We start from the raw sequence: 19,276 nt of genomic DNA on the forward strand, positions 1-19,276 counted from the left end.
GCAAAAGAGAGATATTGGCAAGGAAAAGCTGTCTTGTACCTTTGCATTTTTCTCCCAAACGAAGGTCACTAGAAAGAAAATTTTAAAGCCTCCTGTTAGGCCATCATCTACACGACATAGCCCTGAATTTTCCAATGCGCAGCTCTTTGCAAAAGAGAGATATTGGCAAGGAAAAGCTGTCTTGTACCTTTGCATTTTTCTCCCAAACGAAGGACACTAGAATTAAAATTTTAAAGCCTCCTGTTAGGCCATCATCTACACGACATAGCCCTGAATTTTCCAATGCGCAGCTCTTTGCAAAAGAGAGATATTGGCAAGGAAAAGCTGTCTTGTACCTTTGCATTTTTCTCCCAAACGAAGGACACTAGAATTAAAATTTTAAAGCCTCCTGTTAGGCCATCATCTACACGACATAGCCCTGAATTTTCCAATGCGCAGCTCTTTGCAAAAGAGAGATATTGGCAAGGAAAAGCTGTCTTGTACCTTTGCATTTTTCTCCCAAACGAAGGACACTAGAAAGATAATTTTAAAGCCTCCTGTTAGCCCATCATCTACACGACATAGCCCTGAATTTTCCAATGCGCAGCTCTTTGCAAAAGAGAGATATTGGCAAGGAAAAGCTGTCTTGTACCTTTGCATTTTTCTCCCAAACGAAGGACACTAGAAAGATAATTTTAAAGCCTCCTGTTAGGCCATCATCTACACGACATAGCCCTGAATTTTCCAATGCGCAGCTCTTTGCAAAAGAGAGATATTGGCAAGGAAAAGCTGTCTTGTACCTTTGCATTTTTCTCCCAAACGAAGGACACTAGAAAGATAATTTTAAAGCCTCCTGTTAGGCCATCATCTACACGACATAGCCCTGAATTTTCCAATGCGCAGCTCTTTGCAAAAGAGAGATATTGGCAAGGAAAAGCTGTCTTGTACCTTTGCATTTTTCTCCCAAACGAAGGACACTAGAATTAAAATTTTAAAGCCTCCTGTTAGGCCATCATCTACACGACATAGCCCTGAATTTTCCAATGCGCAGCTCTTTGCAAAAGAGAGATATTGGCAAGGAAAAGCTGTCTTGTACCTTTGCATTTTTCTCCCAAACGAAGGACACTAGAAAGATAATTTTAAAGCCTCCTGTTAGGCCATCATCTACACGACATAGCCCTGAATTTTCCAATGCGCAGCTCTTTGCAAAAGAGAGATATTGGCAAGGAAAAGCTGTCTTGTACCTTTGCATTTTTCTCCCAAACGAAGGACACTAGAAAGATAATTTTAAAGCCTCCTGTTAGGCCATCATCTACACGACATAGCCCTGAATTTTCCAATGCACAGCTCTTTGCAAAAGAGAGATATTGGCAAGGAAAAGCTGTCTTGTACCATTGCATTTTTCTCCCAAACGAAGGACACTAGAAAGAAAATTTTAAAGCCTCCTGTTAGGCCATCATCTACACGACATAGCCCTGAATTTTCCAATGCGCAGCTCTTTGCAAAAGAGAGATATTGGCAAGGAAAAGCTGTCTTGTACCTTTGCATTTTTCTCCCAAACGAAGGTCACTAGAAAGAAAATTTTAAAGCCTCCTGTTAGGCCATCATCTACACGACATAGCCCTGAATTTTCCAATGCGCAGCTCTTTGCAAAAGAGAGATATTGGCAAGGAAAAGCTGTCTTGTACCTTTGCATTTTTCTCCCAAACGAAGGACACTAGAATTAAAATTTTAAAGCCTCCTGTTAGACCATCATCTACACGGCATAGCCATGAATTTTCCAATGCGCAGCTCTTTGCAAAAGAGAGATATTGGCAAGGAAAAGCTGTCTTGTACCTTTGCATTTTTCTCCCAAACGAAGGTCACTAGAAAGAAAATTTTAAAGCCTCCTGTTAGGCCATCATCTACACGACATAGCCCTGAATTTTCCAATGCGCAGCTCTTTGCAAAAGAGAGATATTGGCAAGGAAAAGCTGTCTTGTACCTTTGCATTTTTCTCCCAAACGAAGGTCACTAGAAAGAAAATTTTAAAGCCTCCTGTTAGGCCATCATCTACACGGCATAGCCATGAATTTTCCAATGCGCAGCTCTTTGCAAAAGAGAGATATTGGCAAGGAAAAGCTGTCTTGTACCTTTGCATTTTTCTCCCAAACGAAGGACACTAGAATTAAAATGTTAAAGCCTTCTGTTAGGCCATCATCTACACGACATAGCCCTGAATTTTCCAATGCGCAGCTCTTTGCAAAAGAGAGATATTGGCAAGGAAAAGCTGTCTTGTACCTTTGCATTTTTCTCCCAAACGAAGGACACTAGAAAGAACATTTTAAAGCCTCCTGTTAGGCCATCATCTACACGACATAGCCCTGAATTTTCCAATGCGCAGCTCTTTGCAAAAGAGAGATATTGGCAAGGAAAAGCTGTCTTGTACCTTTGCATTTTTCTCCCAAACGAAGGACACTAGAAAGATAATTTTAAAGCCTCCTGTTAGGCCATCATCTACACGACATAGCCCTGAATTTTCCAATGCGCAGCTCTTTGCAAAAGAGAGATATTGGCAAGGAAAAGCTGTCTTGTACCTTTGCATTTTTCTCCCAAACGAAGGACACTAGAATTAAAATTTTAAAGCCTCCTGTTAGGCCATCATCTACACGACATAGCCCTGAATTTTCCAATGCGCAGCTCTTTGCAAAAGAGAGATATTGGCAAGGAAAAGCTGTCTTGTACCTTTGCATTTTTCTCCCAAACGAAGGACACTAGAAAGATAATTTTAAAGCCTCCTGTTAGGCCATCATCTACACGACATAGCCCTGAATTTTCCAATGCGCAGCTCTTTGCAAAAGAGAGATATTGGCAAGGAAAAGCTGTCTTGTACCTTTGCATTTTTCTCCCAAACGAAGGACACTAGAAAGAAAATTTTAAAGCCTCCTGTTAGGCCATCATCTACACGACATAGCCCTGAATTTTCCAATGCGCAGCTCTTTGCAAAAGAGAGATATTGGCAAGGAAAAGCTGTCTTGTACCTTTGCATTTTTCTCCCAAACGAAGGTCACTAGAAAGAAAATTTTAAAGCCTCCTGTTAGGCCATCATCTACACGACATAGCCCTGAATTTTCCAATGCGCAGCTCTTTGCAAAAGAGAGATATTGGCAAGGAAAAGCTGTCTTGTACCTTTGCATTTTTCTCCCAAACGAAGGACACTAGAATTAAAATTTTAAAGCCTCCTGTTAGGCCATCATCTACACGACATAGCCCTGAATTTTCCAATGCGCAGCTCTTTGCAAAATAGAGATATTGGCAAGGAAAAGCTGTCTTGTACCTTTGCATTTTTCTCCCAAACGAAGGACACTAGAATTAAAATTTTAAAGCCTCCTGTTAGGCCATCATCTACACGACATAGCCCTGAATTTTCCAATGCGCAGCTCTTTACAAAAGAGAGATATTGGCAAGCAAAAGCTGTCTTGTACCTTTGCATTTTTCTCCCAAACGAAGGACACTAGAAAGAAAATTTTAAAGCCTCCTGTTAGTGCTTCATCTACACGGCATAGCCCTGAATTTTCCAATGCGTAGCTCTTTGCAATAGAGAGATATTGGCAAGGAAAAGCTGTCTTGTACCTTTGCATTTTTCTCCCAAACGAAGGACACTAGAATTAAAATTTTAAAGCCTCCTGTTAGGACATCATCTACACGACATAGCCCTGAATTTTCCAATGCGCAGCTCTTTGCAAAAGAGAGATATTGGCAAGGAAAAGCTGTCTTGTACCTTTGCATTTTTCTCCCAAACGAAGGACACTAGAATTAAAATTTTAAAGCCTCCTGTTAGGCCATCATCTACACGACATAGCCCTGAATTTTCCAATGCGCAGCTCTTTGCAAAAGAGAGATATTGGCAAGGAAAAGCTGTCTTGTACCTTTGCATTTTTCTCCCAAACGAAGGACACTAGAATTAAAATTTTAAAGCCTCCTGTTAGGCCATCATCTACACGACATAGCCCTGAATTTTCCAATGCGCAGCTCTTTGCAAAAGAGAGATATTGGCAAGGAAAAGCTGTCTTGTACCTTTGCATTTTTCTCCCAAACGAAGGACACTAGAAAGATAATTTTAAAGCCTCCTGTTAGGCCATCATCTACACGACATAGCCCTGAATTTTCCAATGCGCAGCTCTTTGCAAAAGAGAGATATTGGCAAGGAAAAGCTGTCTTGTACCTTTGCATTTTTCTCCCAAACGAAGGACACTAGAAAGAAAATTTTAAAGCCTCCTGTTAGGCCATCATCTACACGACATAGCCCTGAATTTTCCAATGCGCAGCTCTTTGCAAAAGAGAGATATTGGCAAGGAAAAGCTGTCTTGTACCTTTGCATTTTTCTCCCAAACGAAGGTCACTAGAAAGAAAATTTTAAAGCCTCCTGTTAGGCCATCATCTACACGACATAGCCCTGAATTTTCCAATGCGCAGCTCTTTGCAAAAGAGAGATATTGGCAAGGAAAAGCTGTCTTGTACCTTTGCATTTTTCTCCCAAACGAAGGACACTAGAATTAAAATTTTAAAGCCTCCTGTTAGGCCATCATCTACACGACATAGCCCTGAATTTTCCAATGCGCAGCTCTTTGCAAAAGAGAGATATTGGCAAGGAAAAGCTGTCTTGTACCTTTGCATTTTTCTCCCAAACGAAGGACACTAGAATTAAAATTTTAAAGCCTCCTGTTAGGCCATCATCTACACGACATAGCCCTGAATTTTCCAATGCGCAGCTCTTTGCAAAAGAGAGATATTGGCAAGGAAAAGCTGTCTTGTACCTTTGCATTTTTCTCCCAAACGAAGGACACTAGAAAGATAATTTTAAAGCCTCCTGTTAGCCCATCATCTACACGACATAGCCCTGAATTTTCCAATGCGCAGCTCTTTGCAAAAGAGAGATATTGGCAAGGAAAAGCTGTCTTGTACCTTTGCATTTTTCTCCCAAACGAAGGACACTAGAAAGATAATTTTAAAGCCTCCTGTTAGGCCATCATCTACACGACATAGCCCTGAATTTTCCAATGCGCAGCTCTTTGCAAAAGAGAGATATTGGCAAGGAAAAGCTGTCTTGTACCTTTGCATTTTTCTCCCAAACGAAGGACACTAGAAAGATAATTTTAAAGCCTCCTGTTAGGCCATCATCTACACGACATAGCCCTGAATTTTCCAATGCGCAGCTCTTTGCAAAAGAGAGATATTGGCAAGGAAAAGCTGTCTTGTACCTTTGCATTTTTCTCCCAAACGAAGGACACTAGAATTAAAATTTTAAAGCCTCCTGTTAGGCCATCATCTACACGACATAGCCCTGAATTTTCCAATGCGCAGCTCTTTGCAAAAGAGAGATATTGGCAAGGAAAAGCTGTCTTGTACCTTTGCATTTTTCTCCCAAACGAAGGACACTAGAAAGATAATTTTAAAGCCTCCTGTTAGGCCATCATCTACACGACATAGCCCTGAATTTTCCAATGCGCAGCTCTTTGCAAAAGAGAGATATTGGCAAGGAAAAGCTGTCTTGTACCTTTGCATTTTTCTCCCAAACGAAGGACACTAGAAAGAAAATTTTAAAGCCTCCTGTTAGGCCATCATCTACACGACATAGCCCTGAATTTTCCAATGCGCAGCTCTTTGCAAAAGAGAGATATTGGCAAGGAAAAGCTGTCTTGTACCTTTGCATTTTTCTCCCAAACGAAGGTCACTAGAAAGAAAATTTTAAAGCCTCCTGTTAGGCCATCATCTACACGACATAGCCCTGAATTTTCCAATGCGCAGCTCTTTGCAAAAGAGAGATATTGGCAAGGAAAAGCTGTCTTGTACCTTTGCATTTTTCTCCCAAACGAAGGACACTAGAATTAAAATTTTAAAGCCTCCTGTTAGGCCATCATCTACACGACATAGCCCTGAATTTTCCAATGCGCAGCTCTTTGCAAAATAGAGATATTGGCAAGGAAAAGCTGTCTTGTACCTTTGCATTTTTCTCCCAAACGAAGGACACTAGAATTAAAATTTTAAAGCCTCCTGTTAGGCCATCATCTACACGACATAGCCCTGAATTTTCCAATGCGCAGCTCTTTACAAAAGAGAGATATTGGCAAGCAAAAGCTGTCTTGTACCTTTGCATTTTTCTCCCAAACGAAGGTCACTAGAAAGAAAATTTTAAAGCCTCCTGTTAGGCCATCATCTACACGACATAGCCCTGAATTTTCCAATGCGCAGCTCTTTGCAAAAGAGAGATATTGGCAAGGAAAAGCTGTCTTGTACCTTTGCATTTTTCTCCCAAACGAAGGTCACTAGAAAGAAAATTTTAAAGCCTCCTGTTAGGCCATCATCTACACGACATAGCCCTGAATTTTCCAATGCGTAGCTCTTTGCAAAAGAGAGATATTGGCAAGGAAAAGCTGTCTTGTACCTTTGCATTTTTCTCCCAAACGAAGGACACTAGAAAGAAAATTTTAAAGCCTCCTGTTAGGCCATCATCTACACGACATAGCCCTGAATTTTCCAATGCGCAGCTCTTTGCAAAAGAGAGATATTGGCAAGGAAAAGCTGTCGTGTACCTTTGCATTTTTCTCCCAAACGAAGGACACTAGAATTAAAATTTTAAAGCCTCCTGTTAGTGCTTTATCTACAAGGCATAGCCCTGAATTTTCCAATGCGTAGCTCTTTGCAATAGAGAGATATTGGCAAGGAAAATCTGTCTTGTACCTTTGCATTTTTCTCCCAAACGAAGGACACTAGAAAGATAATTTTAAAGCCTCCTGTTAGGCCATCATCTACACGACATAGCCCTGAATTTTCCAATGCGCAGCTCTTTGCAAAAGAGAGATATTGGCAAGGAAAAGCTGTCTTGTACCTTTGCATTTTTCTCCCAAACGAAGGACACTAGAATTAAAATTTTAAAGCCTCCTGTTAGGCCATCATCTACACGACATAGCCCTGAATTTTCCAATGCGCAGCTCTTTGCAAAAGAGAGATATTGGCAAGGAAAAGCTGTCTTGTACCTTTGCATTTTTCTCCCAAACGAAGGACACTAGAATTAAAATTTTAAAGCCTCCTGTTAGGCCATCATCTACACGACATAGCCCTGAATTTTCCAATGCGCAGCTCTTTGCAAAAGAGAGATATTGGCAAGGAAAAGCTGTCTTGTACCTTTGCATTTTTCTCCCAAACGAAGGACACTAGAAAGATAATTTTAAAGCCTCCTGTTAGGCCATCATCTACACGACATAGCCCTGAATTTTCCAATGCGCAGCTCTTTGCAAAAGAGAGATATTGGCAAGGAAAAGCTGTCTTGTACCTTTGCATTTTTCTCCCAAACGAAGGACACTAGAAAGAAAATTTTAAAGCCTCCTGTTAGGCCATCATCTACACGACATAGCCCTGAATTTTCCAATGCGCAGCTCTTTGCAAAAGAGAGATATTGGCAAGGAAAAGCTGTCTTGTACCTTTGCATTTTTCTCCCAAACGAAGGTCACTAGAAAGAAAATTTTAAAGCCTCCTGTTAGGCCATCATCTACACGACATAGCCCTGAATTTTCCAATGCGCAGCTCTTTGCAAAAGAGAGATATTGGCAAGGAAAAGCTGTCTTGTACCTTTGCATTTTTCTCCCAAACGAAGGACACTAGAATTAAAATTTTAAAGCCTCCTGTTAGGCCATCATCTACACGACATAGCCCTGAATTTTCCAATGCGCAGCTCTTTGCAAAAGAGAGATATTGGCAAGGAAAAGCTGTCTTGTACCTTTGCATTTTTCTCCCAAACGAAGGACACTAGAATTAAAATTTTAAAGCCTCCTGTTAGGCCATCATCTACACGACATAGCCCTGAATTTTCCAATGCGCAGCTCTTTGCAAAAGAGAGATATTGGCAAGGAAAAGCTGTCTTGTACCTTTGCATTTTTCTCCCAAACGAAGGACACTAGAAAGATAATTTTAAAGCCTCCTGTTAGGCCATCATCTACACGACATAGCCCTGAATTTTCCAATGCACAGCTCTTTGCAAAAGAGAGATATTGGCAAGGAAAAGCTGTCTTGTACCATTGCATTTTTCTCCCAAACGAAGGACACTAGAAAGAAAATTTTAAAGCCTCCTGTTAGGCCATCATCTACACGACATAGCCCTGAATTTTCCAATGCGCAGCTCTTTGCAAAAGAGAGATATTGGCAAGGAAAAGCTGTCTTGTACCTTTGCATTTTTCTCCCAAACGAAGGTCACTAGAAAGAAAATTTTAAAGCCTCCTGTTAGGCCATCATCTACACGACATAGCCCTGAATTTTCCAATGCGCAGCTCTTTGCAAAAGAGAGATATTGGCAAGGAAAAGCTGTCTTGTACCTTTGCATTTTTCTCCCAAACGAAGGACACTAGAATTAAAATTTTAAAGCCTCCTGTTAGACCATCATCTACACGGCATAGCCATGAATTTTCCAATGCGCAGCTCTTTGCAAAAGAGAGATATTGGCAAGGAAAAGCTGTCTTGTACCTTTGCATTTTTCTCCCAAACGAAGGTCACTAGAAAGAAAATTTTAAAGCCTCCTGTTAGGCCATCATCTACACGACATAGCCCTGAATTTTCCAATGCGCAGCTCTTTGCAAAAGAGAGATATTGGCAAGGAAAAGCTGTCTTGTACCTTTGCATTTTTCTCCCAAACGAAGGTCACTAGAAAGAAAATTTTAAAGCCTCCTGTTAGGCCATCATCTACACGGCATAGCCATGAATTTTCCAATGCGCAGCTCTTTGCAAAAGAGAGATATTGGCAAGGAAAAGCTGTCTTGTACCTTTGCATTTTTCTCCCAAACGAAGGACACTAGAATTAAAATTTTAAAGCCTTCTGTTAGGCCATCATCTACACGACATAGCCCTGAATTTTCCAATGCGCAGCTCTTTGCAAAAGAGAGATATTGGCAAGGAAAAGCTGTCTTGTACCTTTGCATTTTTCTCCCAAACGAAGGACACTAGAAAGAACATTTTAAAGCCTCCTGTTAGGCCATCATCTACACGACATAGCCCTGAATTTTCCAATGCGCAGCTCTTTGCAAAAGAGAGATATTGGCAAGGAAAAGCTGTCTTGTACCTTTGCATTTTTCTCCCAAACGAAGGACACTAGAAAGAAAATTTTAAAGCCTCCTGTTAGGCCATCATCTACACGACATAGCCCTGAATTTTCCAATGCGCAGCTCTTTGCAAAAGAGAGATATTGGCAAGGAAAAGCTGTCTTGTACCTTTGCATTTTTCTCCCAAACGAAGGTCACTAGAAAGAAAATTTTAAAGCCTCCTGTTAGGCCATCATCTACACGACAAAGGATGCAGTGGCGTTAATGTTTCCTGGTGTCAACCTGTATTATTTCAGTAGACATTGAAATGAGGATGCATCTTGCTGCCTTTCCAATGAAGCAAGTTTAATTTAGTAATAGGTGAAAAACCATCCCTACAAAGGTGTTAATCAGAGACTTGGCTTTGTGGACACTTTTCAGAGAACAAATTTGTTAGCATAAAAATAAAGCCAGAAATGAAGAGCTGTTTAATCACTCAATTGGATTTTTTTGCCAGCATATTTCTTTTTCTCTGCAACCCACTGCTAAATTGTGCTTCCTAGCTGTTTTTATAAAATCACTGAATCAAATCTAACTCTGATTACATCAGAGAAGGCTAGGTACCCTACACAATAAGAGGGGGTTTGAAATTTTGACTTGTCTACTTAAATATCACCAAAATCTGATCACAAGGTCAATTACGTCCCTGGGTAGAATTTAACCACCAACCTTTTGGTTAATAGCCGTACACACTAACCAATTGCGCCACAGAGACACTTTGCAAAAAGTACATACTGACAAAGGCTAATAAGCATTCATCTAGAACGTTTCCTAGAAAAACTTTAAAACGTCAATAATCTGGAGAGTTTTTGTAAGATGTTTCTTCCATCAACCAACAAAGAAACACATTGGTACTTTCCCATGATGAGTGAGTGCTTCAGGATCTCTTGCACTTACATGTGCAGCAGAGTACTCCAATGGAAGCATGCTGGGCCCATAACCCAGAGGTAGGCAGATTGAAACTATCCTTTGTTATATGCATTTTTTTTGTTAATTAAAGTAATCCAAAACTGGGATGGATATTTTTGCTCTTTTATTTTTACTTAAAGTACAATAACTTTTACCATTTTAATTTGTTTTAATAGTATATTGACAGTATTGTTTTCTTTCAAAAATCCACTTAATTTTCTTTACCCTATTATTAAAATGGTAATTGACAAAAACAAACTACATTGTCACCAGAAGAGCAATACAAAATGTACAAGTGATATATTAAAATCATCTTTCCAGGTTGAATTTCAATGATGCATTGGGGCAACGATTTTGTGAGAAACATCTTCACCCTTAAAAAAAGATTTTCTTAATTCCTTACCTGTGTGCTAATTAGATATCACCTTGTTTTCACATTAAACAGACTTCCACATGAGAAAGCAGCAAGGATGCAGTGGCGTTAATGTTTCCTGGTGTCAACCTGTATTATTTCAGTAGACATTGAAATGAGGATGCATCTTGCTGCCTTTCCAATGAAGCAAGTTTAATTTAGTAATAGGTGAAAAACCATCCTTACAAAGGTGTTAATCAGAGACTTGGCTTTGTGGACACTTTTCAGAGAACAAATTTGATAGCATAAAAATAAAGCCAGAAAATGAAGAGCTGTTTATTCACTCAATTGGATTTTTCTGCCAGCATATTTTTTTTCTCTGCAACCTACTGCTAAATTGTGCTTCCTAGCTGTTTTTATAAAATCACTGAATCAAATCTAACTCTGATTACATCAGGGAAGGCCAGGTACCCACACCATAACAGGGGGTTTGAAATTTTGACTTGTCTACTTAAATATCACCAAAATCTGATCACAAGGTCAATTACATCCCTGGATGGGATTGAACCACCAACCTTTTGGTTAATAGCCGAACACACTAACCGATTGCGCCACAGAGACACTTTGCAAAAAGTACATACTGACAAAGGCTAATAAGCATTCATCTAGAACGTTTCCTAGAAAAACTTTAAAAAGTCAATAATCTGGAGAGTTTTTGTAAGATGTTTCTTCCATCAACCAACGAAGAAACACATTGGTACTTTCCCACGATGAGTGAGTGCTTCAGGATCTCTTGCACTTACATGTGCAGCAGAGTACTGCAATGGAAGCATGCTGGGCCGATAACCCAGAGGTAGGCAGATTGAAACTATCCTCTGCTATATGCATTTTTTTTAATTAAAGTAATCCAATATTGGGATTGATATTTTGGCTCTTTTATTTTTACTTAAAGTACAATAACTTTTACCATTTTAATTTGTTTAATAGTATATTGACAGTATTGTTTTCTTTCAAAAATCCACTTAATTTTCTTTACCCTATTATTAAAATGGTAATTGACAAAAACAAACTACATTGTCACCAGAAGAGCAATACAAAATGTACAAGTGATATATTAAAATCATCTTTCCAGCTTGAATTTCAATGATGCATTGGGGCAACGATTTTGTGAGAAACATCTTCACCCTTAAATAAAGATTTTCTTAATTCCTTACCTGTGTGCTAATTAGATATCACCTTGTTTTCACATTAAACAGACTTCCACATGAGAAAGCAGCAAGGATGCAGTGGCGTTAATGTTTCCTGGTGTCAACCTGTATTATTTCAGTAGATATTGAAATGACGATGCATCTTGCTGCCTTTCCAATGAAGCAAGTTTAATTTAGTAATAGGTGAAAAACCATCCCTACAAAGGTGTTAATCAGAGACTTGGCTTTGTGGACACTTTTCAGAGAAAAAATTTGTTAGCACAAAAATAAAGCAAGAAAATGAAGAGCTGTTTAATCACTCAATTGGATTTTTTTGCCAGCATATTTCTTTTTCTCTGCAACCCACTGCTAAATTGTGCTTCCTAGCTGTTTTTTTTATAAAATCACTTAATCAAATCTAACTCTGATTACATCAGAGAAGGCCAGGTACCCTACACCACAAGAGGGGGTTTGAAATTTTGACTTGTCTACTTAAAGATCACCAAAATCTGATAACAAGGTAAATTACGTCCCTGGGTGGGATTGAACCACCAACCTTTTGGATAATAACCGAACACGCTAACTGATTGCGCCACCGAGACACTTTGCAAACGTACATTCTGACAAACGCTAATAAGCATTCATCTAGAACGTTTCCTAGAAAAACTTTAAAAAGTCAATAATCTGGAGAGTTTTTGTAAGATGTTTCTTCCATCAATCAACGAAGAACATTCAAGCTGATTTCTTGCAGCAGCTGGGCACTGTAACAGCTCCAGAGCTGCTCTGTAAGGGAACTAAAAGGGTGTGGGCCCTGCAGCACTACCTGTAGTTCGCATTGTGCGTTGGAAGGCACAAAGTAAGCAGACGGGAGAAGTCAGGATAGTGCGCAAGGGCATAGAAGGGAGCGGCTCAAGAAAAGAGAAGTGGAAACAGACAGCAAACTAGGCTGGAGAGAGACCTGAGACAAAGAGATCTGAATTATACGAGAGCCGACCAGGGGAAACACAAATTATGCAGTCGAGTTTCCCACATTTGGGGAAATAGCTGGAGCAGCACACACAGAGTGCAATGGGTGAGCCTTGCCCTGGGAGAAGCACCTTCATGATCATAGTATCTCACCTGGCAGGTAAGTAGGAGTTGGGCAAGAGCTGAGGAGGGTCGCTGCTCGGGCACCCCCCTGTCAAGTGAAGGAGATCCAACTGAGGCAGCACAAGAGAACTCTCGAAAGAAGAACAAGGCTAGAGGAAGATCTGAGACACAGAAATCTGGCTTTTACCAGAGCTGACCAGAGGAAAGCACAAACACAGTCCCCCACTACCACAAATTATGCAGTCGAGTTTCCCACATTTGGGAAAATCACAGGGGTCAGCATACCCAGAATGCAATGAATGAACCTCACCCTGGGAGAACAATCTTCATGACCATGGTATCTCCTATGCAAAATAAGTATGATTTGGGATAGGGCTGGGGAGGGCCGCTGCTCAGGCACATCTCTGTCAAGTAAAGGAGATTCAACTGAGGCAGCACAAGGGAACTCTCATCTGGGGACAACAACTGCAGGGAGAACACATATTTTCAGATGAACATGGGAGGGCAGAAGGCTGCCTAATACTGAAGCACCCCCAAACAACAAACCAAATGCAACAACTAGTACAAGCATTCCTGGGGGAAGGCCTGCAGCAGATGGATTTGCATATGGTGATGTCATCCAAGCAGTGGGTCAAAGTTGGCTTCAACCCTCGTCTGCATATGAAAAGAGAAAAGGGGCGTGCAGGGCATGGCGGCCTTTTGCGGCGCTTGGATGACCCCTAGTTCGCATTAAACACCTCCACCCTACTTCGGTGTGGGGCTCATGTTGGCTATGCCCCAGCCCCTGAAGCATTCAAGCTGATTACTTGCAGCAGCTGGGCACTGTAATAGCTCCAGAGCTGCTCTGTAAGGCAAGTAAAAGGGTGTGGGCCCTGCAGCACTACCTGTAGTTCGCATTGTGCGTTGGAAGGCACAAAGTAAGCAGATGGGAGAAGTCAAGATAGTGCGCAAGGGCATAGAAGGGAGCGGCTCAAGAAAAGAGAAGTTGAAACAGACAGCAAACTAGGCTGGAGAGAGACCTGAGACAAAGAGATCTGAATTATACGAGAGCTGACCAGGGGAAACACAAATTATGCAGTCAAGTTTCCCACATTTGGGGAAATCGCAGGAGCAGCACACCCAGAGTGCAATGGGTGAGCCTTGCCCTGGGAGAAGCACCTTCATGATCATAATATCTCACCTGGCAGGTAAGTAGGAGTTGGGCTTGAGCTGGGGAGGGTCGATGCTCGGGCACCCCCCTGTCAATTGAAGGAGATCCAACTGAGGCAGCACAAGGGAACTCTCGAAAGAAAAACAAGGCTAGAGGAAGATCTGAGACAAATAAATCTGACTTTTACCAGAGCTGACCAGAGGAAAGCACAAACACAGTCCCCCACTACCACAAATAATGCAGTCAAGTTTCCCACATTTGGGGAAATCATAGGAGTCAGCATACCCAGAATGCAATGAATGAACCTCACCCTGGGAGAACAATCTTCATGACCATGGTATCTCCTATGCAAAATAAGTATGATTTGGGATAGAGCTGGGGAGGGCCGCTGCTCAGGCACATCTCTGTCAAGTAAAGGAGATTCAACTGAGGCAGCACAAGGGAACTCTCATCTGGGGACAACAACTGCTGGGAGAACACATATTTTCAGATGAACATGGGAGGGCAGAAGGCTGCCTAATACTGAAGCACCCCCAAACAACAAACCAAATGCAACAACTAGTACAAGCATTCCTGGGGGAAGGCCTACAGCAGATGGATTTGCATATGGTGATGTCATCCAAGCAGTGGGTCAAAGTTGGCTTCAACCCTCGTCTGCATATGAAAAGAAAAAAGGGATGTGCAGGGCATGGCGTCCTTTTGTGGCGCTTGGATGACCCCTAATTCACATTAAACATCTCCACCCTCCTTCGGTGTGGGTCTCATGTTGGCTATGCCCCAGCCCCTGAAGCATTCAAGATGATTTCTTGCAGCAGCTGGGCACTGTAACAGCTCCAGAGCTGTTCTGAAAAGCATGTAAAAGGGTGTGGGCCCTGCAGCACTACCTGTAGTATGCATTGTGCGTTGGAAGGCACAAGTAAGCAGACGGGAGAGGTCAGTATAGTGTGCAAGGGCATAGAAGGGAGCGGCTCAAGAAAAGAGAAGTGGAAACAGACAGCAAACTCGGCTGGAGAAAGACCTGAGACAAAGAGATCTGAATTATACGAGAGCCGACCAGAGGAAACACAAATTATGCAGTCAAGTTTCCCACATTTGGGGAAATCGCAGGAGCAGCACACCCAGAGTGCAATGGGTGAGCCTTGCCCTGGGAGAAGCACCTTCCTGATCATAGTATCTCACCTGGCAGGTAAGTAGGAGTTGGGCTAGAGCTGGGGAGGGTCGCTGCTCGGGCACCCCCCTGTCAAGTGAAGGAGATCCAACTGAGGCAGCACAAGGGAACTCTCGAAAGAAGAACAAGGCTAGAGGAAGATCTGAGACATAGAAATCTGATTTTTACCAGAGCTGAGCAGAGGAAAGCACAAACACAGTCCCCCACTACCACAAATAATGCAGTCGAGTTTCCCACATTTGGGGAAATCACAGGGGTCAGCATACCCAGAATGCAATGAATGAACCTCAACCTGGGAGAACAATCTTCATGACCATGGTATCTCCTATGCAAAATAAGTATGATTTGGGATAGGGCTGGGGAGGGCCGCTGCTCAGGCACATCTCTGTCAAGTAAAGGAGATTCAACTGAGGCAGCACAAGGGAACTCTCATCTGGGGACAACAACTGCAGGGAGAACACATATTTTCAGATGAACATGGGAGGGCAGAAGGCTGCCTAATACTGAAGCACCCCCAAACAACAAACCAAATGCAACAACTAGTGCAAGCATTCCTGGGGGAAGGCCTGCAGCAGATTGATTTGCATATGGTAATGCCATCCAAGCAGTGGGTCAAAGTTGGCTTCAACCCTCGTCTGCATATGAAAAGAGAAAAGGGGCATGCAGGGCATGGCGGCCTTTTGCGGCGCTTGGGTGACCCTTAGTTCGCATTAAACACCCCCACCCTCCTTCGGTGTGGGGCTCATGTTGGCAATGCCCCAGCCCCTGAAGCATTCAAGCTGATTTCTTGCAGCAGCTGGGCACTGTAACAGCTCCAGAGCTGCTCTGTGAGGCAAGTAAAAGGGTGTGGGCCCTGCAGCACTACCTGTAGTTTGCATTGTGTGTTGGAAGGCACAAAGTAAGCAGACGGGAGAAGTCAGGATAGTGCGCAAGGGCATAGAAGGGAGCGGCTCAAGAAAAGAGAAGTGGAAACAGACAGCAAACTAGGCTGGAGAGAGACCTGAGACAAAGAGATCTGAATTATACGAGAGCCGACCAGGGGAAACACAAATTATGCAGTCAAGTTTCCCACATTTGGGGAAATCACAGGGGCAGCACACCCAGAGTGCAATGGGTGAGCCTTGCCCTGGGAGAAGCACCAACATGATCATAGTATCTCACCTGGCAGGTACCAACGGCGAAACTCCGTACAACAAACCTCTGCAGGATTTCTACCCTGTCTGAGAGCGCGCAACTGACTTTCAGCGGACGCCTCTCTATCAGGGTCATCATACAAGAGCCCTAAAGACTCAAAAAAAGCGTCAATTGACAACAATGCCGGATCCTCTGCTCTTAAACCAAATGCCCAGGTCTGAGGATCCCCCTGGAGCAAAGAAATAATAAACCCGACCCGCTGAGATTCAGTACCCGAGGAAGTCGGTCTTAAACGAAAATAAAGTTTACAGGATTCTTTAAAATTAAAAAACTCTTTTCTATCACCAGAAAAACGGTCAGGCAAATGCATCTTTGGTTCAGGGACTACCCTTGGGGAAGCTCGCAAAAGATCTTCCTGCGACTTCACCCGAAGAGAAAGATCCTGAACCATCTGAGTAAGTTCTTGAATCTGGCTGACTAAGAGCTGACCAGGATTTGGCCCTAAACCTGTTGGATTCATGAGGCCGATAAACTCTCACAAAACTGAATGAGAAAAAATTAAACCCCGTTTAATTTTAAGTTTTGGTATGGCCGGTAATAATGTTATGATTCCAGCACTCTGGTCAGAGAAGATCTTATGGCAAGGACTGGAGCACTGGAACGGAATGCTGGGGAAGGGAGCAGGACAGGAAAATAGCCCCTGGCGCCCTAACTCTGTTGTCTCACCCATGTTGTCAGAAATCCCCTGCGAGACTATGGTTTCTTGAGCCCTTGGCAGCCGCGTTTGAAGGGCGGATTATGTCTGCCCAACTTCGATGCCCCCCGGTCTTAATGAGAGACAAAGGGAAACCTGAGACAGGGTGATAACAAGAGGCCCTCTAACTAAACAACCAGGCCAGGGGCTAAGCAAACTCAAAACTATAATATGTGCGGAGAAACCGCCAGGAAAAAGGACAACCAAAATATCCACTTGTCCAATTCTCCTACCCGGCACCGCCAAGTACCAGAGAGGACTTGTGGAAGCGGAACCCTCCGCAAATGCTCCAAACACAAAATATAAAAGGTAAAGCGGCTGAGCCGCAACACACGGCAGAGCCGCAACTCACGAACACCACTGGATATAAAACGGTGATCAGTCAGGACTCCAGGGAACCAAACGAACTCTTGGGATGAGATGACAACTCCCGAATACCGGACTTCTGCGGACTGGAATGACCGGATACAGCAGGACTGGAAACAGACTCTCAGCAAACAAAGGCAGCATGCAGGAAGCTATTACCGGCGTCTGTGAGAAGCCCTGGGAGTGTATTTAACAAGGAGTCCTCCAATCAGCTGCTAAAGGCTGATTAGAATAAATGCCGTGCAGCTGCCTTGCTGCACGGCCAGAGAGCAGGTGAATATCTTAATTTCCTAAAGCCTAGCAACGGGGAACGCGGTCCGCCAGTGGCGTCCCCGTTGCTAGGGTCCGTGCGGCTCAGCGCGCCCGGCGTCTAGCGTTGCTAGGGAGCCGGCGGCTGTACGTGCACGGCGTCTCTAGTTGCTAGGCGCCGGGCCGCGCAGACCATCAAGCGGACCCCGGCGCCTAACAGTATGACTCCCAAAAACAACAACCGCGTCATTGGGACCAACTGCGATTTTGGCAAGTTTAGGAGCCAACCATGTTGTTGAAGAACTGTCAGGGAGAGTGCAATGTTTTGCACCAACTGGTCCCTGGATCTCGCCTTTATCAGGAGATCATCCAAGTACGGGATAATTGTGACTCCTTGCTTGCGAAGGAGAACCATAATTTCCGCCATCACCCTGGTGAAAATCCTCGGAGCCGTGGACAGACCAAACGGCAATGTCTGAAATTGGTAATGACAATCCTGAATTGCAAACCTTAGGTAGCTTGAGGCAGTGGCTAAATGGGTACATGTAAGTAGGCATCCTTTATGTCTACCAAAACCATGAAATCTCCGTCCTCCGGACTGGAGATCACTGCCCTGAGAAATTCCATCTTGAAATTGAATTTCTTTAGGAAGAAATTGAGGGATTTCAGATTTAAGATTGGTCTGACTGAGCCGTCCGGCTTCGGGACCACGAAGAGGCTTGAATAAAAACCTTCTCCCTGCTGACTAAGGCCAATTTGAACAATCGGTGAGGGGGAACGTCTTGAAACCCCAGTTTGTACCCTTGGGACACTATTTGTAAAACCCACGAGTCCAGGTCCGAATGAATCCAGAACTGACTGAAGAGTTTTAGACGTGCCCCCACTGGTGTGGGCTCCTGCAAGAAAGCCCCAGTGTCATGCAGTGGATTTGGCAGAAGCAGAGGACAATCTCTGGTCCTGCAATCTTGAAGAGGCTACAGACCTCTTCCTTTTCCTTCCTCTACCTGCAAAGAAAGGGGAATCTAAACTTCTTGCATATCTATTGGGCCAAAATGACTGCGGTAGATAATGATGCGTCTTCATCCGTTGACAGGGAACATAGGGCAAGAAGGTTGACTTACCATTGAAATGAGGATGCATCTTGCTGCCTTTCCAATGAAGCAAGTTTAATTTAGTAATAGGTGAAAAACCATCCTTACAAAGGTGTTAATCAGAGACTTGGCTTTGTGGACACTTTTCAGAGAACAAATTTGTTAGCATAAAAATAAAGCCAGAAAATGAAGAGCTGTTTAATCACTCAATTGGATTTTTCTGCCAGCATATTTTTTTTCTCTGCAACCCACTGCTAAATTGTGCTTCCTAGCTGTTTTTATAAAATCACTGAATCAAATCTAACTCTGATTACATCAGAGAAGGCCAGGTACCCTACACCATAACAGGGGGTTTGAAATTTTGACTTGTCTACTTATTATAGTTTTGAGTTTGCTTAGCCCCTGGCCTGGTTGTTTAGTTAGAGGGCCTCTTGTTATCACCCTGTCTCAGGTTTCCCTTTGTCTCTCATTAAGACCGGGGGGGCATCGAAGTTGGGCAGACATAATCCGCCCTTCAAACGCGGCTGCCAAGGGCTCAAGAAACCATAGTCTTGCAGGGGATTTCTGACAACACGGGTGAGACAACAGAGTTAGGGCGCCAGGGGCTATTTTCCTGTCCTGCTCCCTTCCCCAGCATTCCGTTCCAGTGCTCCAGTCCTTGCCATAAGATCTTCTCTGACCAGAGTGCTGGAATCATAACATTATTACCGGCCATACCAAAACTTAAAATTAAACGGGGTT

The 19,276-nt window shown here is 43.0% G+C and overlaps 7 non-coding genes across 7 annotated transcripts; all 7 read right to left on the reverse strand.

The window, feature by feature from the left end:
- Window positions 1–12,505: 12,505 nt before the first annotated feature.
- On the reverse strand, window positions 12,506–12,668 carry LOC135041106 (U1 spliceosomal RNA). Its single transcript, XR_010234830.1, has one exon. It is a non-coding gene; the product is annotated as a U1 spliceosomal RNA (small nuclear RNA).
- Window positions 12,669–12,820: 152 nt separating this feature from the next.
- On the reverse strand, window positions 12,821–12,984 carry LOC135041074 (U1 spliceosomal RNA). The gene has a single exon (XR_010234799.1). It is a non-coding gene; the product is annotated as a U1 spliceosomal RNA (small nuclear RNA).
- A 671-nt stretch (window positions 12,985–13,655) lies between these two features.
- On the reverse strand, window positions 13,656–13,818 carry LOC135041097 (U1 spliceosomal RNA). Its single transcript, XR_010234821.1, has one exon. It is a non-coding gene; the product is annotated as a U1 spliceosomal RNA (small nuclear RNA).
- A 152-nt stretch (window positions 13,819–13,970) lies between these two features.
- On the reverse strand, window positions 13,971–14,134 carry LOC135041089 (U1 spliceosomal RNA). Its single transcript, XR_010234813.1, has one exon. It is a non-coding gene; the product is annotated as a U1 spliceosomal RNA (small nuclear RNA).
- Window positions 14,135–14,804: 670 nt separating this feature from the next.
- Window positions 14,805–14,967, reverse strand: LOC135041093 (U1 spliceosomal RNA). The gene has a single exon (XR_010234817.1). It is a non-coding gene; the product is annotated as a U1 spliceosomal RNA (small nuclear RNA).
- A 152-nt stretch (window positions 14,968–15,119) lies between these two features.
- LOC135041081 (U1 spliceosomal RNA) lies at window positions 15,120–15,283 on the reverse strand. Its single transcript, XR_010234806.1, has one exon. It is a non-coding gene; the product is annotated as a U1 spliceosomal RNA (small nuclear RNA).
- Window positions 15,284–15,954: 671 nt separating this feature from the next.
- LOC135041070 (U1 spliceosomal RNA) lies at window positions 15,955–16,117 on the reverse strand. Its single transcript, XR_010234795.1, has one exon. It is a non-coding gene; the product is annotated as a U1 spliceosomal RNA (small nuclear RNA).
- Window positions 16,118–19,276: the final 3,159 nt, after the last annotated feature.

Source organism: Pseudophryne corroboree, unplaced genomic scaffold (genome assembly GCF_028390025.1).
Source record: "Pseudophryne corroboree isolate aPseCor3 unplaced genomic scaffold, aPseCor3.hap2 scaffold_791, whole genome shotgun sequence".
In the NCBI taxonomy this organism is placed as follows: Eukaryota; Metazoa; Chordata; class Amphibia; order Anura; family Myobatrachidae; genus Pseudophryne; species Pseudophryne corroboree.